Below are 21,198 nucleotides of genomic sequence, written 5' to 3'. Positions count from 1 at the left end.
GGCAGAGGCTGGTGTGACGTTGCACCAGCCTGAGGCATGCTGTGTGTTCTCCCAGGGAAGTTGTCCCTGTATCATTGGACCCTGGCAGTGGCAGGCTGCACAGGCTCCCCGGAAGGGGGGTGTGGATAGTGACCTGTGCTCGCACACAGGCTTCTTGGTGGCGGCAGCAGCAGTCTTAGCATCTCATGCCCGTCTCTGAGGTCTGCGCTGATATCCACGGCTCGTGCCCGTCTCTGGAGCTCCTTTAAGCAGCGTTCTTAATCCCCTCTCCTCGTGCACCAGGAAACAAAGAGGCAAGAAAAAGTCTCTTGTCTCTTCGGCAGCTCCAGACTTTCCCTGGACTCCCTCCCGGCTAGCCGTGGAGCACTAATCCCTTCAGGCTGTGCTTGCGCCGCCAACCCCAGTCCTCTCCCTGCGCTCTGACCGAAGCCGGAGCCTCAGGTCCCAGCCCCCGCCCACCCCGGCAGGTGAGCAGACAAGCCTCTCGGGCTGGTGAGTGCTGGTCGGCACCGATCCTCTGTGCGGAAATCTCTCCGCACCCCCGTGGCTGCGCTCTCCTCCGCGGCACCGAAGCTTCCCCGCTCCGCCACCCTCAGTCTCCACCCGCGAAGGGGCTTCTAGTGTGTGGAAACCTTTCCTCCTTCACAGCTCCCTCCCACTGGTGCAGGTCCCGTCCCTATTCTTTTGTCTCTGTTTATTCTTTTTTCTTTTGCCCTACCCAGGTACATGGGGAGTTTCTTGCCTTTTGGGAGGTCTGAGGTCTTCTGCCAGCGTTCAGTAGATGTTCTGTACGAGTTGTTCCACGTGTAGATGTATTTCTGATGTGTTTGTGGGGAGGAAGGTGATCTCTGCATCTTACTCTTCTGCCATCTTGAAGCTCAGAACCTTCACTCCAGTGGGTAGATTTTTGAGTCACCCAGCCAGCAGTTATGGGATTTGATTTTACTGTGATTGCGTCCCTCCTACCGGCTCATTGTGGCTTCTCCTTTGTCTTTGGATGTGGGGTATCTTTTTTGGTGAGTTCCAGTGTCTTCCTCTTGGTGATTGTTCAGCAGTTAGTTGTGATTCCGGTGCTCTCTCAAGAGGGAGTGAGTGCACGTCCTTCTACTCCGCCATCTTGAACCAATCTTATTGGGTTTAATATCACACATTGCTGACCATTTTCTGTACAATATGGAAAATCTTCATTTTTAGACCCTTAATTTAGAGTTTGATATGCTTCTGTTAATACTGAGCTTGAACCACATATATTGTGAAGGGTTCTAAGCTAATTGTCACTGAATGCAGGAAAAGGTACAGTGATTCCAGGAGGGCAGTTTTTCATGGACATGAAAGGACTTGGGCTCCCTCCTTCACTGCCTCTCAAAGTCAATAGATACAAAAAGTAGAAGGAAACCTGAGATATTTGTAATTAATTGAGCAGTTGGTGGTAGGTATGTTATCTTAAGCAAATTCCAGACAACACATTATTTTATCTGTAAGTATTTCAGTCTGTATCTCTAAAACCAGTAAGGATTCTTTTAATCCTAACCACAATCTCATAATTATACCTTAAAAATGACAATAATTTGTTAAGTCTATCAGTATTCCCAATTGACTCACTAAAATTTTTAATTTTTAGTTTAATTTTTTGAAATCCAAATAAGAATCTTACAATGCAATTAGTTAATGTCTTATAAATTAAATCTCTTTTACTCTCTATCTCTCTTTCTCTCTCTCCTTGCAAATAATTTGTTGATAAAAAGCGAGTTATCCACATTCTGTGGAGCATCCTACACTCCAAATTTTGTTAATTGCATCCTATGGTGTCATTTAACATCCTCATCAACTCTTAATCTTTAACATTCATCACTCTTTGGTTAAAACTAGGAAAAATTTATACAGAAAAGGTGGCTAACTGCTTGCTTTGTCCTTTTATTTATCTACGTATGATCATGCTTTGGGAACTGGGAATTGATTCCAAAATTCCTTATTCTCAGTTCAAGTTTCTTCCCAATACACATGCAGGCATCCATTAACTTCTACTTATTTTCTTATTCATTGTTTGGATTTCATACATAGAGTGACTCTGGAAAGTACCTTGAAGAATACGGTTTAATGGAGAGGATAGAACTGTAGGCTGAGCATCATAAAACAGGTCCTCACACTGGGACGTAATGAGTTAAGAGTGAAAAAATCTCAATGACCATGTCCATGATTTTTCATCATCTTACAATAAAGTGCTGAGGCTACACCCAGTAGCAGTTTGAATAACATCCCTGAAAAGAGTGTGTTGCTCACAGTAATATTAGCTGTTTAATTTCGTGCACTTTTCCCCCAGACGTTATTTCATAAAATATGAACTCCTCAATTAATGAGTTTGTATTTTGTTCTAACAATTTCTTTCTAAAATATGGCTGTAGAAAAATAGAGCTAAGTCTCTCAGGTTCCAGTACTTGGACATACCATGGTTTATATGTGAAAATCTCTGATTAAAATCTATAAATTCTAATAGATGTTGATTTTAAAACATCTTATTTATGTCCTAGTTGCACAAGTGGGAATAGGCAATACTTGTCTTTGCTGTTAACTGCTTGCTTTTTCCCTTGGTTCGTTTGCTTGTTTGTTTTCAATTCTGTCAGTATGTCAACCCTTCAGAAGTTTGAAAAAGGGCTTGGAATTTATACAGTTAATATTATATGTGGATAACCACAGTGTTACTGGAACTCTAAAAATATATTTTGGAAAGCCCGCACTTGTCTTTAGCTATGTTAATCAATGAAACGGAACTGACATCATACTAGTCCTTTTCTGTTGCTGTTTCCATGAAGAAATTACTGGATTATGTGCCAAATGACCTGAGTTCTGGCCCTGATATTTACTAACTCTGGGAACATGAGAAGGTCACTTTTCCTCATGATACCATTGGAAATCAGTTCTCCTGAGTTTCTGCGTTTCTTCTGAGTGCCTTGGAAAGATGATCTTTCCAAGGATGTTTGTGTAGTGAACAGCCTTGGAAGTCAGAAGGAGACTCTCCCCCCAAAGCAGAGGACAAGTTTATTTGTTCTCCAGCATAATAAAGGTATTGTTTTCTTCTGGGCAAAATTTGGGCAGGTTGCTCTGCAACCCATTATAAAATAGTAGGGTTCCCTAAGCTCGGGGTTCCTCAGCTGTGACACAACTCATTGCCCCCATGTGCATAGCGCATGCCCCTCCTCGGCGCTGTGAAGGCTTGGTCTGATACATGTCAGTATTGTCTAGAGTAGCTGCATGATGTAAACTTGAAGCTCATGCTTCTTGCTGTGTTGTGAGTGATGAATTGTTCTCTTTCTGACCCAGGAGTCTTATGACTTCTGTCAGTTTCCATAACACAGTAGCAGGTTAACTTGCTCGCTTCCAAGCAGAGTAGAAGCTTCACAGTTCTTAACAGATCACATAATTTGCTTAGTTTTAGAATTAAGGGATTGGTCTATAAATTGGTTTAAATTTATTTTTTAGTTCTTATTCAATACAGAAAAGAAAGAGTCTTGTTTCATGTCCTCGAGGACTTAAAATCTTCCTGAGGCTGAAATGTGTAAAGAAGCGTTGCAGGCACTGTACCTTCAGCCCAGGTGGTCATGTCTATAACCCGTTTGGAGAGCCGAGTTGGTTGGAAGGTGAGAGGAAAGAGCAACTTCCTGAAGGCATGTGTTTATCTTATTGTCTGGCAGAAAGGAAGAGAATGGAGATTGTTATCTGCCATGACTGAGAAGTCTAGAAAAGAAAGACAGACCCCCCAGGGAATGGAATCTGATCTCAGAGATGAGAGGGACTACAGGAATTATTTTCATGAAAAACCATTGAGATACAGGAACACAAGCAGAGCTGTTCATGTCTCCAGAGACAAAGCACAAAACAGGATGGGAGAGGTGCGAATCCTTCCCACTTCTGCACAGAACAGCCTTCTCAGCACCAGGAAGGCTCAGTCTGGTACATCACGGTATTGTCTAGAGTAGCTGCATCCGAGAAGCCACAGATACCATGGTGCTCAGCAGGTAACCAACATCTGCAGTGGACACAGCAGTACCAGTGTCAGCCTGGAGGGAGACAGTGGATATCGTTTGTAGAACCAGTTTCTAAGTACATGTGGAGCTACTCTGGGTATTACTAAAAATGTTTGACAGGTAATTCCCAGGGTACTGAATTACTACTTGGGCAGGTTGGGACAAAACCTAATTCATTTTTACCCATTATCAGCCATTTGTACCCATGACTAGTGAGGCATGAGGAAACTCAGGTTACACAGTACATACATGGAACATGATGTGTTGTAACAAAGCTCAATATTATGGAAACACAGAACAGAAAATATTTGGGCTAGATCTTGAGGGATAAATAGGCTTTTGTTAAGTAAGCAATAAAGAGAATCCTTTATGGAGGAAGCTATTGCAAAGGCATAAACACTGGATTACAGATTTCAAACTGAATTTTTAAATTTTGATTTGCAAGAACCAAATTATCAACCTTTTCAAGATTGAATTATAAATACCCAACTAAGAACAAAGAGAAAATGTTCAAAAGGTACATTTTACATATACAAATCCAAATTTCCCACCTCAACAGTTATCTACAGTGGTAGTGCTCCATGCTTTGCAAACTCAATTTCTATTGATAAAATACTCTTCAATTACATTCTTGGGTAGTATCCTTCCCTATATGTATGTACACATTCATCTGTGCCAGTTTGCCCATAAACATTGTCTTCAATCTTTTCCCCAAAATACCATATATCACCTTAATATTTTATTTTTTAATTAGTGTTTAACCAATTATTGATTTAAATAAATTGCAATATATGCATAAATCTTTAAGGATATAATTTCTTACCCATAAGCTGTTTACCTCTATTTTCAGCTTCTAATCATCAACCAAGGCCAGTTAGGAGAGTTTGAAAGAATGAATATTTGAAGATCCTCATGTTTAGGCAGACAATTGAAAACAATGGGAGAAATACCTCTACACAGTGTGTGCATTGTATTTGATAGGGAATGTGCTGTGGATGAATAATGCTTTGGCTGGTCTTTGTGGCTTGATGTCTTAAATTTTTTTGTCTCATAGTGATTAAAAAAATCAAAGTAAGATACAGCCTAGAGAAGTGAGGCATTACTAAGTTTGAAAAGTTCTAAAAGTTTGCTTATGATTTACCATATATTCTTTGATCTTTTATTTGGGAGTTTGCAGCCTTATTTGTTTATAGGTGTCACAACATTATCTGGTAAGTAATGTAATAAATTATATTATTACAAATAAATTTGATATATTAAATCACTCTGTTCAATTGAAAGGAAGAATTTTCTTTCCTAAAAAGTGATGTGACTTTAAACCTAGCTGATACAAAATATCCAGCAGCATAAATGTCTTTTTATTTAGACTAGTTATCCATTATACCCAGTATTCCATTTCTCACATTGACATTTTAGTTGTTTTATAACAAACTACTTCATTGGTCTCCATGACCCATAATTCATGGTAAGATATGTGTAGAATATATCAACAGTATCTCCTGTTACACATGTTCTTCTTACCATGTGGCTTTGACACTCCTCCCATTAATAGGTGAGCTCTATGTTTATTTATCTTGAATCTGGGCAAGCTTGTGAATACAGTGGAAGCAAGGCTATGTGCTTTCTGAGGCTAGATTTTTAAAAGGCCATACAGTTTTTACCTCCTTTTTGGGGGATGCTCCCTCTTGGAATGTAATTACCGTACTATGAGGAAGCCCAGGCAGCCACACTGAGAGGTCCAGCTGAGGTTTCAGCTGACAGCTAGCATCCGTACACCAATCATGTGGATAAATGAGCCTTCAGATGATTTTATTCTACCACTCTCAAGTCATTTCCAGCCTTGGAGCCTTCCTAGCTAAGAACTCAGACATGAAACAAAAGTCATTCCAACTAAACTCTTTAAAAAAGTTCCTGATCCACAGAAATCATGAGCATAATAAAATTTTCGTTTTATACCACTAAATTTGAAATTGTTTATTATGCAGCCACAGCAACTAGAACAATATATTGTTCCTAAAATCCTAATTCCCTTAATAACTCATCTATATTATTGTGCATTAACACTTTTCCAGTGTTTGAATTTTTGGCTTGTATGACTTATACTAAAAGATATTTTCTTTAATTTGACCGAAATTCTTTTTCATGGCCATGGCCAAGTTTTGCAATAATCCCAAGTAAGAATATTCAGAGCAGAGAGAACTGCAAGTACAAAACCCTGAAAGTGGGGCTTCCCTGGTGGTGCAGTGGTTAAGAATCCATCTGCCAACACAGGGGACACGGGTTCGAGCCCTGGTCCGGGCAGATCCCACATGCTGCGGAGCAACTAAGCCCAGGTGCCACAGCTACTGAGCCTACGCTCTAGAGCCCGCGAGCCACAACTGCTGAAGCCCACACGCCTAGAGCCCGTGCTCCACAGCAAGAGAAGCCACCGCAATGAGAAGCTTGCACACCACAACGAAGAGTAGCCCCCGCTCTCCACAATCAGAGAAAAGCCCATGCGCAGAAACAAAAACCCAATGCAGCCAAAAACAATAAATAAATTTATTTAAAAAAACAAAAACAAAAAAACCCTGAAAGTTTGGAGAGTTTGAGGGACTGAAAACAGATATGGCTCGATGTAGGGAGAGAAGAAAAGAGTGGTAAAGTTGTGTCACAGACAACTCTTACCTTAGGAAGCAAGATGAGGAGTTTGCATTTTATTCTAAAAACTCTAGAAGGTTTTACACAGGATAGTCATGTGCTTTGATTCACATTTTGTAAGATCACTGAAGCACAGGGAATGGTTTGTAGCCTTCAGAGGAAGCAGCGCTACAAATCAGGGAACTAAGGCAGGAGTGCAGACAAGAGACGAGGGGCCTGAGTAAGGGTAGTAGCAGCAAAGCTGGAGCAAAGGACATAAATTTGGGGTAGGTTTTGGAGAGAGAAATGACAAGAATATGACATTTCATGACTGGGTTTGAGACAAGGAAATGAATTAAGGATTACACCCAGTTATGTGGCTGGGATAACTGAATGGATTGGGAGGAAAGAAACAAAATTGGGGAAAACAAAATATCACAGAGGAAGAGGTTGGAGGTAGGTATAATCAAGAGCTAAATGTGAGATATTTTTGTCAGTTCTGCTTTTAAGTCCCAATGAAAACAACCAGGCAAACAGACATGCATTATGGTACAAGCAAGTATGCTGGTCTGGTCAAAGTCCAGTCCATGCAAAAAGAAGAAAATATATTTTTTATCTAATAATCATTTTAGAACCAACTGCATTTTTCCAGATGGGCTATATTTCTTGTTCTAATTTCTCTCTCTAACATAGATAGGCTTGATGCGTAGACCAAATTTTAATTCAAAGGGGTTTTGTTCCAGTATCTTTATCTGTTTTATGCCTCAGTTTTCATCCACTGGACTTCCTTTCTCTACTACACAGCGATAGAATGAAGAATAAAATGTACATGATGCACAGTATTCTTAGAAACAACATAAATATGAATTTGTCGAGGCTGATCACCTATCCAAAGCCTTTGGCAGATTTGGAACACTCCTGAGACGGAGTGTTTAAAGTTGCTAAGGTCAGAAACCCTGGCCAGGTAATAAAACTGTAAACAGCGAGGAGCCATTTTTCAATATCAGTGGATAGAATACGGGTAACTCATAAGCAGGAGCCTCCCCTCTAAAGAATTTCATTCTTGGCATCCGTTTGTTGGAAAAACTAGAATACTTAGGGGTGTGTCCTTAAAGTACTAACATCTTCCATTTGTGGAAAGTTTAGTAGTACTAGTTGCAAATAATTACCCTTAAGTGGAGAAAAAACATGTGCATATGTAGTTCTCATTGATGTTTAAAAAATAAGCAAAACGAAAACTACTAATATTGGTGTGATCTGAGTGTTGCTTTCTCTTTCTACAAGCAATATTGCCACACTTTGTCCAAGAGGAAGATGTTTAAGGTTACGCTTTCCTTATATGATTCAATGGTCATGTGAGAAAAAGAATTCAGTCTTCACAATAGATAAGGGAACACTGCCCCCAGATTGGTTGTTGCTGTTATATAGTGGATTAGAAGTAGTCAGGGTAGCTGCCTTCTGCATCCATACAAGTGGTTATAGTGTTGATTGCTTTTAAACAAACTAGTTGTTTTCAACTTCAACTGTGTGTTGTGTGTGTTTTGTGTGTGTGTGTGTGTGTGTGTGTGCACAGGCATACAAAATTGATGTGTTTTTTAGACATCAGAGACAGCATGACCACATAACTGTTGGGAAGTTAAAAGCGTTTTTCTCTAGCTCTGTCTCTCTTACCACTTTGGGTTATGAGTTTCCACCACTAGACTACAAATTGTTGCAGGCAGAAACTGTATCTACCTTCGCATTTAGCTTAGGTTAGTACTTAACACATGCCAGGAAGTAAACATTTGTCAAATTGAATGTAATTGCTCTTCCAAGTACTGCCTCTTTCTTTTCTGTTCCTTCACACATCTTGCAGCAGCAGTCTTCTCTCATTCATTATTTATTCATGTTTTTAGGCAACATCCTTCGCATTCTATTGAAGGTGTTTACATCTAACAACAGTGAACAGTAATCATTTGTTTGCTTAATTCAATAGCTTCTTATCAGGCCTCATCCTGTTTGACCTCTTTGCAATATTTAGCGGAGTTATCCACACCTCATACTTGAAATTCCTTTGGCTTTTGTCTGCCTCCTTCACCTTCTCCTCTTCCTATCTACAAAATCTCTCCCTCTTTGTGTTTACCATTATATTGGGTAGTTAGGAAGGTTTTGCCCTCAGACCTTTTTTCTTTACACTCTACCAGATCTTTCTAGACATTTTCATCTACTTTTAGGGCTTCAGCTCTCAAATCTATATCGATGATGTCTAAATCTATGTGCAATTCTCAACATTATTTTCTGAATATTTTTCTTTGCATATTGAACATCTGCATTCAGACATAGTATAATTTAACTTTGGCTTAAAACAACAACAACAACAGTAACAACAACAACAGAAATGGACTCTGGCTAGCTTAGTCAAAAACAAAGCAAGAAAGGGAGGCTTGCTCGAGTGATTACTAGAGAACTCCAGGAGCCTAAGGGATGGAATGTATGGCTGCCACAGGAGGCCAAAGTCCTGAGAGAAAATCAGGAATGTTCTTTCTCCTTCTCTCCCCTGCACCTCTCTCTGAGTATCTCTTTATGCCTTCTCTCATACTGGCAACTAACTTATTGTATCTTTCAGCCCACATGTTGGAATGTGACAACTACTGGTCACCAAATTCACATGTTCCCAGTTTCAGACATTCAGAGAGGGACCAATTTGGCTTTCTGTGTTTCAGATTAATAATTGGAGTCAAGGACTCTTAGTGGCCCATTCTAGAAAGATATTACCCCCCAACTGGTTCATTCTAGCCACAGGAAATGTCCCTTGTACAAATGATGGCTGCTTCAAACCCACGTGAAGGGAGGAGAGACACGTCTCAAGAACAGGAGATGAGTGAAGAGGTAAGATATGCTTGGCTAGAATAAATAACAGGTTTCCATTACAATGCCCCGTAGGCACATTAAACTCTTGTGCCAAACTCATTATCTGCCAACCCGGCCTGACGTCCTGAAAGAGAGATCTCCAGATCCCTTCAGTAAGGGATATAATCCTGCCCAGGTGTTCAAAGTGGAAATTGCTGGATTGTCTTTGACTCCATCCTCACTGCCTATATTCACACATTTTCTGGTCTGTCAGTTCTGACACTGAACTGTCTCACGGCCTCATATTTCCCAGCCCCACTACCGCTGTCCTCTCACGGCCTCTCATCTCCTGACTCTATCATCTCCTTCTCCAGTCTTTGTCTGTACTAGGCTAGCAGGCTATGCCACATCACTTCTTTGTTTAAAAACCGTCACAACCTGTAGCATAAAACACAAACGGGCCAGCTTTATGTCTAGCCCTCTTCATTCAGAGAATCCCACCGCTAACCATAGATATCCTTTATTCGATCTCATAAACTATGCTGTTTACTCAGTCCCCTGGACTTTTGTATATGTCAATTTCTAACCCTGAAATTGCCTTACCTTCTTGTTTATTTGGCAAAATCTTTCTCATCCTTCTGGATTTACCTCAAGACCCAATTCCAATATCCTCCTCTCTGAGAAGCCTGTCTTGACATTTCACATCACCAAGGAAATAATCTTACCTACCTGAACTTCACTCAGTACAATATTTTTAGCATCTCTTAGTTTTTGTACAGTTTATTTGTTTTATGTATTAGCATTTGGACAATTTAATGCATTTTATATTTCCCCCTCTCCTTTAGAACCTCACACAGTCTGGTGTGGGGAAAGAATACATGAATATTCATGAATAAAAAATATGAATATTATCATTATCAAATGTGGATTTTAAATGGGCTTCTTCTTGGTTTGTAAATTTTTAAATTGTGAACAATCTGTTTCCAGTAGGATGTCGTATACAAAATTACTCAACTTAAAAATTGTTACTGAGTTCTACCTGTGTGATCTATGGCACTGCTGAAATAGCACCACCACCAGGCAGTTTACTCTGTAGGGCTGAGAATGACACATAAACAAAATATGACAAGTCAGATTATAAATGCTAGAGGTACAAGAATATGCCTACAGGAAAAAAGAGAAAGGAAAGATTAATTTTGGTTGGAAACTAGCTTTACAAATGAAACCACATAAAGCAGAGGGGCACATCATCTCACACGGCACCCAAAATGGTCAACTAAATGAACACTGCTTTTTCTTTTTAATTCTGCATAAGTGTGGTACATAGTGTACAAATTCTGTTCTCTAACTACTAAATTATTTTTTTTAATTTACAACAGCAGTCATGATTTATAATGCCTACAAAAACCAGCATAAAACAGACATTCTTAAACACACAAACACTTACACATACACAATTGCCAAAGGTGGTAATTTCACTGGCTGAGCTTCCTTTGAGTTAAAGGGGAAGATTAACATGAGTTAAAGTGAGGGTTTGCGAAGGCTTAACTATGGATGTTAGGTTTCCTATATAAAGCAGTAAGTCAAATACTAAGCCAAGACAGAAGTGTTTGTTCTTCACTTAAACTTCCAACCCCAGGCATCATGTATTTAAGACCAAGCTTAAAGGCAAGCCTTTGGAGAATACAGCCTAATGTTGGCAAGCAAGTCATTCCCAATTAAGCAAACTAAGTCTTGAGAACAAAACTGTAATAAATGGTCAGAGAATTTAAGAGAACAAAGCTCAGTGTGTGATGAAATCTTGTTTTTCTCATTTCGTTGCTTTCTTCCCGGTCCCTCTCATTAAGAATTGGCATTAAATGCTCTGTGGGCTCAGATCAGAAGTGCACAGAGGATTTAGGCCTGCTGTAAGAGCACTTGCCTCCTTGGCATTGGTAGCAGCTGTCTGAATGAGTAGTCCCTGTGATTTTAGGAAAGATTAGAGAAAGTCTTCAACTGGTGACTTCAACTACTGAAGGCCTTAATGCATGTATCAATTCATGTAAGTAAACATTACTTCGGGGAACAGAGAGAACGACATCTTCACATTTATCCCCCTAAAAGGCAGGTTAGTTGGCTAGACTTGGAAACTTGATTTTACTTTAAAAGAATAAAAAATACATCTTTTCAGACTATCACAATTGGCTACCAAAATAAATAATTCCATTAGATTGATTTTTCCATCAAACATTTGATAAATGACACCTCAATTTCTTATTCACATTCCCCATTGTTGGGCTCTATTACTTTCATTTGTATTATTTTGAAAACACATTTTTAGTTCATACATAATGAATGAGTGACTAATAATATACAGATATATTCCTAAGTGCTTTTATTCTTGATTATTCATGACATCTATTTCTTATTCATCTAGCAGGGTAAAGAGCTCTAGGGAACAAAATGACCTTGTCATCCATGACCAGTAAAAGATGGAAATGTACTTTATATGAGTAATCTCTCTATTGATCAGGATTCTACCAAGGATTATCTGAGATGAATGATTGCTATTTGGCCAGTACATACCAGTATGCCATAGTGGTCAGCATCGGTTTTGATTAGTCAGTGCCCTGCTGAATAGCTCTAGATGGATGTATACATATATGACAGTTATTTGTCTCACGTTATATTGTGCCTTTTCATTTTTTTAAGTAAACTCGTTTTCAAGGCTAACTGAAAGAACATTTGGAAGTAGCACTCATATTACTATGGGCACTAATAGCTTTCGTTTTTGTGCCTGCTTCTCTACCCCTGCCCCCATGGCATCGCCCACCGTGTCATTCTGATATGTGCTGTTCACCATCACTTCTCAGAAGCAGACTTCATATGTCATTTACTTCACTTAATCTGTTTAAAAACCTTAGTATATTTTGTCATATTTTGCATTTAAAACAATTATGTATCTGCCACCTTCAAAGAAGATCCAAGTGCCAGGAAGCTGTAGGCAAGGTGGTGTGCTTGGTTAGTTATTCAATCCATGTATGTTGAGGTTCTACCCTGAGCCAGGAACAACTAGAAGTATGACGGCAGGTTGGAAGAAACAGGTTGGGGCCTATCGGCTGGGTTACGGTAGAATCTTGAGTTATTGAGTTAACTCTTTTACTCTAATAGGAGCTCAGATTGGCCTATTTTGGGAAACCAGGAAGTGTTGACTATAATGCTGCCACCATAATTTTCAAGTTTAAGACTTTTTTTTTTCCGTTCACTTTTATACCTCTTCATAGGATGGTTAAGTCTGACAGCAGCCTATGATGTCGTTTCTCAACGCAGTGCTTTATCTGATATTAACTCTTAAGTACATACCATTCTGCAATTCATTAATAAAAAGCACCCAGAATATGAATTCTCACAGTAAAATCATCAGTGTCATCTCTATTTTACAGATGAAGTCACTCACAACCCAAAGTCTTGATAACTTTACCAGGGTCTTACATCTATTAGCAGCAGATCTGACATTCTTATCCTAATTCTATCAGAGACTTGACTAGAATGAGTCAGAATTAATATTCAAGGATCATTTTTTGGTCTATTTATTCATATTAATTAAGCTATTAATTGATTGATTAAACTAATATTGATTAGTTTACCTTTTCATTGTTAACATAAATTTCATTAATTTGTATAAATTTATCCCATTCCTAGGATTGCATGGCCACCATGCTCTAATACCCAAAAGAATGATATTTACTCCCTATGTGTACTCCGTGCTCATAATACTCCTTATCTAGATACAGGCAAATACGTGCAGTTCTATATGATGGGGCTCAGAGAAGACAAGATTGAATGAAAACTTGGTAAATAAAAATTCTGTATCCATTTCCCAAAATATTGATCTTAATAATCTGTATTTTAAACAATAAGAAGCAAAGTGACTGATGTCATATATTTAATTTTCCTCCAGAATTAGAATTTGAAAAACTCGGAGGCTATTTCAGAGTGAATGCTGGTTCCTGTTGCTTACCAGCCTACTTGAATGTATTCTTTACACTACCTACTTTTGTTTTATTAATGACCTACTATCCTTTTGCCAGAAAACGTGATGCTTTGTGTTAGAATAACAGAAGAGGAACTTGTTTCACAAACCATTTATCATTGCTCAAAACATTATGATTAACCATACTCCATTTGTTCTCATACATAAACATGATAAAAGAGACAGTTAATGACACCTCAAAGGAACAAATAATTCAAAACTGTGCCTAATAATTTATTGGTATAAGTAGCTTAACTATAAGGGAAACGGCATCTAGTGCTTGCTCGAAAATATTTAGCCTTTGGATTATAGTGAAGGAGCACTAAAGGAGGGGGGAACACGAGCAAATAATATTGTAGGATTCTGGGGTTTTTTAAATAGGCTTTATTTTTTAAAGCAGTTTTTAGGTTCATAGCAAACTTGAGCAGAAGATACAGAGATTTCCCCTATACCCCCTGCCCCATACATGCATAGACTTCCTCGTTATGAACATCTCCCACCAGAGTGGTACAATTTGTTACAATTAATGGACCTACATTGACATATCGTTATCACTCCAAGTCCATAGTTTACATTCGGGTTCACTCCTTGTGTTGTACATTCTATGGGTTCAGACAAATGTATAATGACATGTATCTACCATTATAGTATCATACTGAGTATTTTCACTGCCCTAAAAACCTGTGCTCCATCTATCTATCCCTCCCCACCCCCTAACCCCTGGCAACCACCGGTCGTTTTATTGTCTCCATAGTTTTGCCTTTTCCAAAATGTTGTATAATTGGAATCACATAGTATGTACCTTTTCATATTGGCTTCTTTCACTTAGTAATGTGCATTTAAGTTTACTTCATGTCTTTTCATGTCTTGATAGCACATCTCTGTTTAGCACTCCATTGTCTGGATGCACCATGGGTTTGTTTATCCATTCACCTACTAAAGGACATCTTTGTTGCTTCCAAGAGCAATTACCAATAAAGCTGCTGTAAACATCCCTGTGCAGGTTTTTATGTAGACATAAGTTTTCAGCTCCTTTGGATAAATAGTAAGGTGCATGCGTGCTGGATAGGACTCTGTTTTTTAACCAACAGGATTTAGATGGCAGGTGGGAAAAAGACTCATAGTGGCCTCATTCTTCATTGTTTCTCTAAAATTTTTGGAAAAAAAGTGTTGTCTCTCAATTCCCAAGTCATCTGCCTGAAAGTCATAAGTACTGTTTGTAGCTGAGCCTACCTGCCAGGGGTTTGCCATCTGCCATTTTTCCGTAGAGCCCTGCACATATCCCACAAGCCAGTGCTTCTGATACGGCATTTCCTGACGACTGTACCTATTGAGGACTACATTCTGTGCTTCTTCCCTTTCCCATATCATCTATACATGTTACAATAAGACCAAATTGTGTGCTTTTATAATTACTAGAGGAGTAAACACAGTTCTTCTCCGACAAGATTATCACTATTTTCAGCCACTAAAGGAATTATTTAATTTGCCTTTTAAAGATAGAACAACAGAATTGTTCTCTCACCAAAAATTAATTTCTATAACCTTTTAATTTATAATGAAATCAATTACTTAATCATTAATTAAATAATTTTAATTGATAATAAATTATGAATTAAATAATTGATTGATTAATTATTAATTAAATAATATTTGATTTATAATAATTAAAATAGTCAAATGTTTGCAAATATATAATTTGTGTATTTAAAAAATAAGGCTTTTAGTATGAATGAGATTCTGCATATCTGATCAAATGATTAAGGGGAAATAAAACAGGAAGTTTTAAGAATCACTTCTCTAGGATATTAAAGATGATTATACTTATTTTTTTCCTTTTAATTATTTTTTCCTTTTAATTAATTAATGGTAATAAATTTCTATGGTAATCCATAGAATTCTACAGGTTGATATGCTGAGTTATGCTCCTAATATATGTTAAGGATATACAGTTGTGAGACTTTGGTATTCATAGTGAATTCATGAAGATGGCCCAATAGAATTTCAGGCCAGAAAAACTTATCCCTTTATTAATTCATTAATCTATTATTTCAGTGTATTTTATTGTGTTAGGTACAGAGATTGTAAAGCCTTGCCCACATTAAGATATGTCTTAATGTTCGGACTCTTACCTAAACTATTGCAACAGACCCCTAACTGGACTCTTTGTTTCTACCCCTTCTCACTCTAACCTGTTTTTCACATTGAAGCCAAGCTGATTTTTCTAAAATCCGGTTCTTTTTTTTTTTTTTTTTTTTTTGCGGTACGCGGGCCTCTCACTGTTGTGGCCTCTCCCGTTGCGGATCACAGGCTCCGGACGCGCAGGCTCAGCGGCCATGGCTCACGGGCCCAGCCGCTCCACGGCACGTGGGATCTTCCCGGACCGGGGCACGAACCTGTATCCCCTGCATCAGCAGGCGGACTCTCAACCACTGCGCCACCAGGGAAGCCCTAAAATCTGGTTCTTATAATTCTACACAAATCTTTAACCAGTAAATGGCAACCTGTTGAATTTAGGATACAGTGTAAAATCCTTAACCTGGCCTTCCAGGTTCCTTATTGTCTGACCCCTGCTTCCTCCAGCCTCACCACCACATGGTCTCCCTCTCTGTTCACTAGACCACAGTTTCTGGCTGTGGACGCTGGCTCTTTGGCTCTTGAGCCTTCGCTTTTGCCTGATATGCTCACCATCTCATTGTCAGCCTGGCCAAACCCTGCTCATCCTCAACTCTGCTGAAAGACACTTCATCAAAGCAACATTCCCTGAATTAGATCCTCCTCATAGACTCTTTCATCAGTCTTCATTTGTAATTGTTATATGTATCTCTACAGTGATTTAATAGAAGTCTCTCAAGAGACCATAACTCTATGAGTGCACAAATTGTGTCTACCATATCTCCATAATGCCGGCAGTATTTAGCAGAATTCCTGGCATATATAAAACATATACTCAGAAATTAATTATCAATGTTTAATCAAATGAGTGTGAATGCTCTAATGGTACCTAGATACATGCAAGCTTCTCCCTTAAACAAATTAAAATTAATTCACCAATCTTTAATGTGCATGTCCAATTTCTAAATTGAGATGTGTGACGATAACTAAAAGAGGGGACTTTGTAGAAAGACTGGCATAAAGATCTTACAGCTTAAAGTAGCGAAGGTGAGTAAAAAGCAAAAGGGAAAAGAAATCAAAGAAATTATTAGAAAAATAAGTTAAAGGGAGGAAAAGTGGAGTACTAGTTTTAATTTAATAGCCATGCTATAAATCTTTGCATTTTTGGTGGTATTTTTTAATATTCTGGATTTTTCTGGGAAGTAGACTCTCTTTCCTTCCAAAACATCACACAGGAAATGCCTTTTATTGTCTACTCCAGGGCTTCCAGGTCCAAGGGTTTGACTAGGCTCAGTAGTTAGATACCCAAATTCACCCGCTGGGTGTTGAGATCAGTATAGAATCAGACTCTCCTGCCCATGTGAATTCATTTATTACTTAATCCTTAATCCATTTTACTTCTTCATTAAAAGCAGAGTTTTCTTTCCTACAGAACTTTTGAGAATCAAGGCACTTTCTTCTCATGTTACATGTCATGGAAAGTTGCAATAAAAAGATTAAATTAAAAAAACAAATTATGTGGGTGTACTAAGTGTGATAGGTTTTCTAAGCCTGATCTGAATTGAAAGGACTCTAGCTTTGAAGTAAATACAAAAATATGAGTTCTAATTGTACAAGTTCAATTTTAACAGAAGACCAAAATCAGTTTGAATCATTATAGTTAAAAAATGTAATTTTATTTTCCAGGTTAATGAATAAACACTATTTTGATATCTCATTTATAATTACCTTAAAATTCAGCTGGTTTTGGTAGTATGATGCCAAGTCAAAGTTAAAAACATATTTTTCTGAGTGATGCATTTAAAGATTGCCAAAAAGATATTTTAATAGGAACACAATTAACACCTCATAAAGAATTAATAAAAATGTGTCTATTCTGACATTATAATTCAGTAAGGTCATAATACTACTTTAAATTATTATTTAATTTAATTATTATTTAAATTACTTAATTATCTTTTTCATTAAGGATCTATTTAAATGTGTATACGTTTCACTGCAGCAGTTGAAACCACATAATTCTTATTCCCAAAAATGTTATTTCACTACACAATAGAGGTGAAGGACCAAAAGGATTACCCCCAAAAAAGTAGATGAGTATTGTACAGCTTTTTTTAAAAGTAGATATACATCTAATAGGAAAGTGATAGGGAATGGTACGCAAGATGAGATATGAAGAAAAAGTAAAGTACTCTGAAATAACAATGAGCTTTATTATTTAACTCTGAAAGAATGTTGACTTTTTAATAGCAAAGAGGAATCTAGTAGAGAAAAATCCTGTTTTCTTTCTTTTTAAAAAAATCTATTTAATTAAATTAATTAATTAATTTTGGCTGTGACGGGTCTTTGTTTTGGCTCTCACTGAGGCATGTGGGATCTTTAGTTGTAGCATGTGAGCTTCTTAGTTGCAGCATGCATGCAGAATCTAGTTCCCTGACCAGGGATCAAACCTGGGCCCCCTGTATTGGGAGCACAGAGTCTTACCCACTGGACCACCAGGAAAGTCCCCTGTTTTCTTTTTAGCATTGGCTTTGACTGTGAAAACAGTCAGTCAATGCCTTTGATGTCTTCGGGAACCACTGTTCAAAACATTAAATTATCAAATATGTCATAAAATAAGAGACTTTTAGAGAAAAAACGTCTATCCATCTACATTATACATATTCAATTTCAATTTGCATAGTGAAATACATTGAAATTTTACCCTCAGTGTGATTGTATTAGGAAGTGGCCTTTTGGAAAGTAATTAGGTCATGAGGGTGGAACTTTCATGAATAGGATAGTATCCCATATGAATGGGACCTCAAAAAGCTCTTACCCTTTTTTCACCATGTGAGGATACAATGAGAAGTCAGCCCTCTGCAACTTTCTCTGAGAGCCCTCACCAGAAGCTGACCATGCTGGCACCCTGATCTCAGACTTCCAGCCCCCAGAACTTTAAGAAGTAAATTTTGTTGCTTAAAAGCCACCCAGTCTATGGTAGTTTGTTACAGTAGCCCAAATTGACTAAGACATCATTATATGTTATTTCCTTTTCATATAAAGAAAACCTATTGCTCTTAAATTCACCTATCTTACTAAATTCTCTTATTCTGTCTTATATTGGGTTGGCCAAAAAGTTTGTTTGGGTTTTTCTATAACATCTTATGGAAAAACCAGAACGAACTTTTTGGCTAACCCAGTAGCTTTCCAGGTATTTCTCTTAGAGGTTCTGGCTATGTAATCATACTTCCTGCAAATGATTTTAATTATATTTTCTCCTTTCCACTCTTTATACCACTCTTCTCTTTTCTAATTAAATTGAACATTCTACTAGGACAACATTAAATTTCTTGGTAATATAGATAAAAGTACCTCTAGTATTTTACAGTTAGGCATGACTCCATATTTTTTTAAATTTCTTTTCTACTGAAAACTCTTTTTTTTTAAGTTTATTTTATTTTTATTTAAAAAATTTTTTTATTAGTCATCCATTTTATACACATCAGTGTATACATGTCAATCCCAATCTCCCAATTCATCACACCCCCACCCCCATCCCCCCGCGGTTTTCCCCCTTGGTGTCCATACGTTTGTTCTCTACATCTGTGTCTCAACTTCTGATCTGCATACCGGTTCATCTGTACCATTTTCTAGGTTCCACATATATGTGTTAATATACGATATTTGTTTTTCTCCTTCTGACTTATTTCACTCTGCATGACAGTCTCTAGATCCATCCACGTCTTTACAAATGACTCGATTTCATTCCTTTTTATGGCTGAGTAATATTCCATTGTATATATCTACCACATCTTCTTTATCCATTCGTCTGTCAATGGGCATTTAGGTAGCTTCCATGCCCTGGCTGTTGTAACTAGTGCTGCAGTGAACATTGGGGTGCATGTTTCTTTTTGAATTATGGTTTTCTCTGGGTATATGCCCAAAAGTGGGATTGCTGGGTCATACGGTAGCTCTATTTTTAGTTCTTTAAGGAACCTCCATACTGTTCTCCATAGTGGCTATATCAATTTACACTCCCACCAACAGTGCAAGAGGGTTCCCTTTTCTCTACACCCTCACCAGCATTTGTTGTTTGTAGATTTTCTGATGATGCCCATTCTAACTGGTGTGAGGTGATACCTCATTGTAGTTTTGATTTGCATTTCTCTAATAATTAGTGATGTTGATCAGCTTTTCATGTGCTTCTTGGCCATCTGTATGTCCTCTTTGGAGAAAGGTCTATTTAGGTCTTTTGCCCATTTTTGGATTGGGTTGTTTGTTTATTTAATATTGAGCTGCATGAGCTGTTTATATACTTTGGAGATTAATCCTTTCTCTGTTGATTCGTTTGCAAATATTTTTTCACATTCCGACAGTTGTCTTTTCATCTTGTTTGTAGTTTCCTTTGCTTGGAAAGCTTTTAAGTTTCATTAGGTCTCATTTGTTTATTTTTGTTATTATTTCCGTTACTCTAGGAGGTGGATCAAAAAAGATCTTGCTGTGATTTATGTGAAAGAGTGTTCTTCCTATGTTTTCCTCTAAGAGTTTTATGGTGTCTGGTCTAACATTTAGGTCTCTAATCCATTTTGAGTTTATTTTTGTGTATGGTGTTAGGGAGTGTTCTAATTTCATTCTTTTACAATGTAGCTGTCCAGTTTTCCCAGCACCACTTATTGAAGGGGCTGTCTTTTCTCCATTGTATATCTTTGCCTCCTTTGTCATAGATTAGTTGACCATAGGTGCGTGGGTTTATCTCTGGGATTTCTCTCCTGTTCCATTGATCTGTATTTCCGTTTTTGTGCCAGTACCATATTGTCTTGATTACTGTAGCTTTGTAGTATAGTCTGACGTCAGGGAGCCTGATTCCTCCAGCTCTGTATTTTTCCCTCAAGACTGCTTTGGCTATTCAGGGTCTTTTGTGTCTCCATACAAATTTTAAGATTGTTTTGTTCTAGTTCAGTAAAAAATGCCATTGGTAATTTGGTAGGGATTGCATTGAATCTGCAGATTGCTTTGGGTAGTATAGTCATTTTCACAATATTGATTCTTCCAATCCAAGAACATGGTATATCTCTCCATCTGTTGGTATCATTAATTTCTTTGAACGGTGCCTTATAGTTTTCTGCATACAGGTCTTTTGTCTCCCTATGTAGGTTTATTCCTAGGTATTTTATTCTTTTTGTTGCAGTGGTAAATGGGAGTGTTTCCTTAATTTCTCTTTCAGATTTTTCATCATTAGTGTATAGGAATGCAAGAGATTTCTGTGCATTAATTTTGTATCCTGCAACTTTACCAAATTCATTGATTAGCTCTCGTAGTTTTCTGGTGACATTGTTAGGATTATCTATGTATAGTACCATGTCATCTGCAAACAGTGACAGTTTTACTTCTTCTTTTCCAATTTGTATTAATTTTATTTCTTTTTCTTCTCTGATTGCTGTGGCTAGGACTTCCAAAACTATGTTGAATAATAGTGGTGAGGGTGGATATCCTTGTCTTGTTCTTGATCTTAGAGGAAATGCTTTCAGTTTTTCACCATTGAGAATGATGTTTGCTGGGGTTTGTTGTATATGGCCTTTATTATGTTGAGGTAGGCTCCCTCTAGGCCCCTTTTCTGGA

The sequence above is a fragment of the Pseudorca crassidens genome, chromosome 5, assembly GCF_039906515.1.
Source record: "Pseudorca crassidens isolate mPseCra1 chromosome 5, mPseCra1.hap1, whole genome shotgun sequence".
Taxonomy (NCBI): Eukaryota; Metazoa; Chordata; class Mammalia; order Artiodactyla; family Delphinidae; genus Pseudorca; species Pseudorca crassidens.
This window is presented reverse-complemented; position numbering follows the sequence as displayed.